This window comes from Silene latifolia, chromosome 4 (genome assembly GCF_048544455.1).
Source record: "Silene latifolia isolate original U9 population chromosome 4, ASM4854445v1, whole genome shotgun sequence".
In the NCBI taxonomy this organism is placed as follows: domain Eukaryota; kingdom Viridiplantae; phylum Streptophyta; class Magnoliopsida; order Caryophyllales; family Caryophyllaceae; genus Silene; species Silene latifolia.
In genome coordinates, this window is record NC_133529.1 from 53,480,123 (window position 1) to 53,486,687 (window position 6,565).

At 41.8% G+C, this 6,565-nt stretch overlaps 1 non-coding gene across 1 annotated transcript; it reads left to right on the forward strand.

The window, feature by feature from the left end:
* Positions 1-400: 400 nt before the first annotated feature.
* Positions 401-507, forward strand: LOC141654176 (small nucleolar RNA R71). Its single transcript, XR_012547742.1, has one exon. It is a non-coding gene; the product is annotated as a small nucleolar RNA R71 (small nucleolar RNA).
* The last annotated feature ends 6,058 nt before the right edge of the window (positions 508-6,565 follow it).

A 6,565-nucleotide genomic window follows, 5' to 3' on the forward strand; every position in this document is an offset into this window, starting at 1 on the left:
TCCCCTACACTCACTTGGGTCATGACCCAAAGTTCCACAATTCTCACATATCCCACTTGGGATTGATGAGGATGCCGTCATGGCATTGACATGATGCTTTGATGATTTTGAGTTTTCCTCAAGTCTAGCCATAGCTTGTTCAAACTTCAAGTTGATTGTGTCAATGTGAGCACTAAGTTGAGCACCCAATTGAGTAACGGAGTCCACTTCATGCTTTCCTCCTCTAGTAGCCTTGCGAGGTCTACTATATTGTGAATTATGGACCGCCATTTCCTCACTCTTGTTCCATGTTTGATTGTCATCAACTTCGGTGAACATTCCATTTGATCCCATATTGAGAATGTTCCTTGAATCTTCATATAAACCATTCCAAAATTGTTGCACTAAAAACCATTCGCTAAGTCCATGGTGAGGACATGAGCGACAAATACCCTTGAACCGCTCCCAAGCTTCATACAAAGATTCTTCATCCCTTTGCTTAAAACCCGTAATTTGAGCTCTTAGCATGTTAGTCTTTTCCGGTGGGTAGAATTTTTGTAGAAAGCTAGAGCCAACTTCTTCCAAGAATCTATTCCAAGGGTGGCCTTATCAAGGCCCTTCAACCATTGCTTTGCGGTGCCGATTAACGAAAAGGGAAATAAGACCCATCTTATTTGGTCTTGAGTCACGCCCGTTTGAGAGATAGCATCACAATAATCGCAAAAGGTTTCCATATGAGAATGAGGGTCCTCACTAGGCATTCCCCCGAATTGGCTCCTCTCAACTAGTTGGATGAAGGCGGACTTGGCAATAAAATTACCGGTGAGATGTTGCGGTGTAGGAGTACCATTTGGTAGATTCTCCTCGGTGGGTATAGAGTGTGACGAGAATTTAGGCATTGTAGGTGGATTTTGTGGGATATTGTGTAATGGGTTTTCTTCTCCTTCTATTGCGAAAGGATTGACAAACTCACTAGTGGGTTGAACAACTTCACCAACACCTCTCAAATTCCTCCTAACAAGTCTCCTATTATTCGTCAAGGTTCTTTCGATTTCACGGTCAAAAGGTAACAAATCACCTTGTGACCTTCTAGACATGCAAAATATCAAACAACTCGAAAACAATTAGAACAAGCCTTGAGGAGTTTTACTTCCCCAAGGTGAAAAAGACACAACTAATAACAATAAAAGAAATCTTAAATCAATTAAACACCGTCCCTGGCAACGGCGCCATTTTTGATCGAGGCCATTTCATGTTCACAATTAAGTATATGTGGTCGTTGGTCAATGGTCGAGATACAAAACACAATTTATACTTCACAAACAACTCTACAATTAGTAAAGAGGCAAGTAAAGGTCGGATCCCAAGGGACGGGTATTGAAATGAGAATTCTATTGTAACTAGTAGTGTCTAGGGGGTGTCACAAATTGGGTTGATGTAGAAGGTTACTAAACTAGAATAACAATGAAAATAAACAAGCAAGATGAATAAAAAGGGGTGTAGACAATTGATTAAAAGCACTAGGGTGTCATGGGTTCATAGGGGAATCATGGGATATGATCATACAAACATGTTCTCAAATTATAAGCAAGCAATTATTGTTGTGATGGATTGAGTTGGGTTATATCTTACAATCCTAGGAAAGTTTGGATCCCGGAGCCGAATCGATTAGATTGTACAACACCTACAAGTCGACTTAATCTTTCCTACTCAACACATGCATGGTCTAACAAGACTCGAGTTGGGTTATGTCTTACAAGTCAAGTTGAAAGGATAGAAGATGATAGTAAATGCAAGGATTCATAGGCTTAGTATTTCATCAAATATAACATGTGCATGTATTAAGATCAAAACAAGCAAGCAAATAAGATATGAAAGCATATTGATTTAAGCATGAATCATCCCCATGATGGTTTCCCCTAATCACCCATTAAACCCTAGCTAAGAGACTACTCACTCATTATCATGTTGATCATGCTAGAAAGGTTGTCAATCATACTAACATAGTGAAACATGATGAATAAATGAAAGTAATTAACAATAATTAAAAAGTGATTAAGAGATTATACCTACTAATGATTCCAATAATAAAGCAAGAATAATAGAAGTACTTGAATCCTAGATTGAGAGGTTGTCAATCTCCCAATAATAACCCAAATAATCTTCAATTACCCAAAATAAAGGAAGAACAAGAGAGAGATTAAAGAACTAAAACTTGGATTAAAACTTGATTAATACTTGATTACAATATTGAAGAGAGAATTGATTGATATTAACTACACTAATTATTGATAAGAAGAACATGCTCCTCTAATTAGCCTAATGGGGTATTTATAGTGAAAATTAGGGAGGATGCATTAGGGTTAACTAAGGGCTAAACTAGTAATTACACTTTTTAAGTTGAGCAAGGAGGACCCGGTATTTTCCGAGAGAAGGGCTTCTCTTTTCGTAGCTTGAAGAATGAAATCCGTCTTTGTCATGAAATCCGTGCGGATTAGAGTCGGGACGGCCGGATTTGGGTGGTGCAATCCGAGCGGATTCAGGAGAGGGACGCTCGGATTGTCTTGGGGGAATCCGAGCGGATTCCAAGGAGGGACGCTCGGATTGTTGAGGCTGGACGGACGGATTGTCTGCAATCCGTTCGGACTGTTGGTCAGCGTCAATTCTTCTTCTTTTTCTTCCCTTTTCTTCATAAATTCCTTGGGGATTTCCTTGGGGACGCAAGGATCCTTTCTTAACATTGTTCTTCTACTATGATATGTACAAAGGCCTTCTAGTCTTGTCTCTTCTTGATGCTTGGTCATTGAATACAATCAATTTAGCCTCGTTTTGCCATGAAAATGCAAGATTCTTACTCCTTTCCTACCAAGGGATCAAAATCTCAAAGAATATGCAAAACAAAGAACTAAAGATAAGAAATGACCCAAATAGGCACTAAAAAGCATGGAAACAATGGTAATTCGGGGGCTAAATATGCGCCAATTATGGTCACATCACTTTCTCTCTTTCTCAACCTCCTTAGTTTAGAACAACCAAACTAAAACCCCGAAATTGGTTACCGTGACGAACTTAGTTAAAGCTGACATTTTCCCATCTCCCTGTGGAGATCGACCCGACTTCCCTAGCTATATTAGTTAGAGCCAGTTGGTTATATTTGATAGGTATACGACTGCCCTGTCAAATTTTGGCGCCGTTGCCGGGGAGGTGGCGTAACTTTGTTGCTTTATTTAAGTTTGTCTTACGTCTCGAGGAATTTATTCCTTGAGACTGATCTCATTTTTGCAAATTTTTTGATTAGTTTGCAGGATATCTATTCTAGAAAGAGAACATTGTCATACCTGCTCCAGTCTGTAAATTCTATCTGCCAGGATGCCGAATATAGCCAGCCATTTAGAGCCTAACGTGGATTCCCTTCCAAAAGGTTTCTTACTACCCACTACTGAATCGGGAACTTTTGGAATCCACCCATCCTACATACAGCTGGTCAAGAGAAATCTCTTCAGGGGGGTACCTGAAGAAGATCCGTGCAGGCACATAGAGTTATTTACAGAGTATTGCTCTACCATTCCTCTTGCTGCTGGGGTGACACAAGATAGAGTGAAGGGAGTTCTCTTTCCTTTCTCTTTAGCTGATGATGCTCGGGAATGGTTGAGGGATTTAGACAGGGAAGCAGCTGGTGTAACTGACTGGAATTCCCTTGCCTTTGCCTTTTACAGGCGATATTTTCCGCCACAGCGCACTAATGCGTTGAGAGCTCAGATTACTTCATTTGAGCAATTACCCACCGAATACTTGAATGGGGCTTGAACTAGGTTCAAGAAGCTCGTCCGTTCTGTGCCTCATCACGGGTTCAAGCGCTGGTTCTTATGTACCCAATTCTACAATGGGTTTTATCGAAACCGGAGAGCTATCCTTGATAGTGTAGCTAAGGGGAGGTTCACGAAAAATGTGGAGGATGATCAAGGGTGGCGTCTTATCGAGAAGATGGCCATCCATGTTGCCGAATATGGAAATCCCCGAGGAAGTGGGCAAGTTAACGACTTGGTAGCAGCTGAAGTGGAGAGTCCTAGCAAAAATCTTGGTAATGTGGAGATTACGGAGCCTATGGGTGAGCATGCACAAATTTGTGCAATTACTGAGCATATGGAGATATGTGGCATGGAGGGGCATGACCCCATTGGTTGGATGGCGAAAATAGAGCGCGTCATTGCTTATCAGAAATACAAGCAAGGAGTTCCTTTTTCTCAATTATATGAAGAAATGAAAAATGTTTCTACTCCTTCAACGCCAGTGCCGCAGCCAGACCCCCCTTCTACAAATGGGGAGATTGCCGAACTGAAATCCTTGGTTTTGATCTTAACACAACAGTTTGGGGAGAAATGCAACAAGGATGATACCGTTATCATGGAGTTAAGAGAACAAGTCGCGCAGTTAACACTCGGGAAAGACCAAGCTAACCATCCACCGATGTGCGACCCAGTCAACGTCATCAATCTCCGAAGTGGCCGTGCTTATGAGGGGCCAAAAATGCTAAAAGACGGGGTTGTGATAGCTGATAATGCCCCGGAAGAAGAGCCGGACGAGTTTACGGACGATATCCCTGCTGTATATTATCCAGGCACTCGATCGAGTGAAATATCCATTCCAGATGATCGATCGAGTAAAAATCTTACTCGATCGAGAGGTGCCCAAATGAAAGATGGTCGATCGAGTATATATTCCCCTCGATCGAGTGATCTGGCAAAAGAAGTCACTCGATCGAGTGAAAATTGTGGTCGATCGAGTGAGCCTGATATACAAGAGCTCGATCGAGTAGCTCAAACACTTCGATCGAGTAGTTCTCAAGATAAATTCACTCGATCGAGTGAGGAAAGTGCTCGATCGAGTGCCAAAACCAGCGGAGATCCTATTTTGAAATCTAATTCCGCTACCGTGTCATCTTCCCCTGCTGTGAAGACGTCACGTGCTGATAACGGTAAAGAGAAAGTCATGGGTCCACTCATTGCTACCAGAGTACCCTTTCCAGGTTGTCTGAAGGACGTAAAGGTTGAGCGATAGTACGGTAAGTTTGTGGAAGTTGACAAGAACCTCCAGGTAACCGTCCCTTTTTCCAAACTTATTACCCAGGTACCTACTTACGCTAAATTCATGAAAGATATTGTGACGCGTAAGAGAGAGCTAAGTGAATTTGAGACCGTTTCATTTTTGGAAGAGTCTAGTAATTTACTTTTAAATATGGCTCCACCTAAAATGAAGGACCCGGGTAGCTTCTCTATTACCTGTATTATAGGCAATGAGGTAATTGATAAGGCGCTTTGTGATTTAGGAGCCAGTGTCAGTGTCATGCCCCTATCTATCTGCAATAAATTGAATATGGGTCACCTTAAATTGACTAATATTACCCTACAGATGTCTGATAGTTCTGTTAGGCGACCCTTGGGTGTCTTAGAAGACGTGCCTGTGAAAATAGGCAAGCTCTTTATACCAGTAGATTTTATTGTTCTAGACATAGCTGAAGACGCCCGGACCCCAATTATATTAGGAAGACCGTTGCTTTGTACAGCTGGGGCCATTATTGATGTCAAATAAGGGCATTTGACTCTTGCAGTAGGGGATGACGTGATCACTTTCAGTCTGCCTAGCCCTTTGGCTCGGCCAATGATAGAGGACACATGTAATTCTGTTGATATTATTGACTAGTCTATTTATGACTTCTGGTCGGGTTCTTTTATAAAGGACCCACTAGAGGCTCTTATGCTTTTTGATGAGTGTGCAGATAGCCCAGATGACGATGACGCTGTGTTGGATTTGCTTAAAGATGATTTAGATAAGCGTGAATTCACCGACGCTGAGGGAGAGCAAGTGGAACAGATGATCAGTACCCTTTGCTCCATTGAGTTAAAGGTACCTGAGCGTAAGCCTCTCCCCTCTCATCTAAAATATGTTTTCTTAGATGATACTTAGCAATATCCAGTCAATGTTAGTGCTAAGCTTGATAATGATCAGCTGACTTCCTTGTTAGCTGTGCTTAAGAAAAACAGGAAAGCTTTGGGTTATTCCTTGGACGATATCAAGGGGATTAGTCCTGATATTTGTATGCACAGGATAGAGCTGGAGGAAGATCACAAACCTTGCAGACAGGGTCAGCGCCGGCAGAATCAGAAGATGCAAGATGTTGTGATGGCTGAGGTAATGAAGCTGCTCGATGCAGGTATTATCGATTCTGTTGGTCATTCTAAGTGGGTGAGTCCAGTGCAGGTGGTCCCTAATAAAGGAGGGACTACCGTGGTTAGGAATGACAAAAATGAGTTAATATCTACTAGAGTAGTGACTAGTTGGCGGATGTGTATAGATTACAGACAGCTAAATGCCGCCACCAAGAAAGATCACTTTCCCCTTCCCTTTATTGATCATATGGTAGAAAGGTTAGCTTCTCATAAGTTTTTCTGCTATTTAGACGGGTATTCAGGGTTCTTTTAGATCCCTATTCACCTAGATGATCAAGCTAAGACTACTTTTACTAATCCTCAGGGCGTGTTTGCTTATCGCATGATGCCTTTTGGTTTATGTAATGCCCCTGCCACCT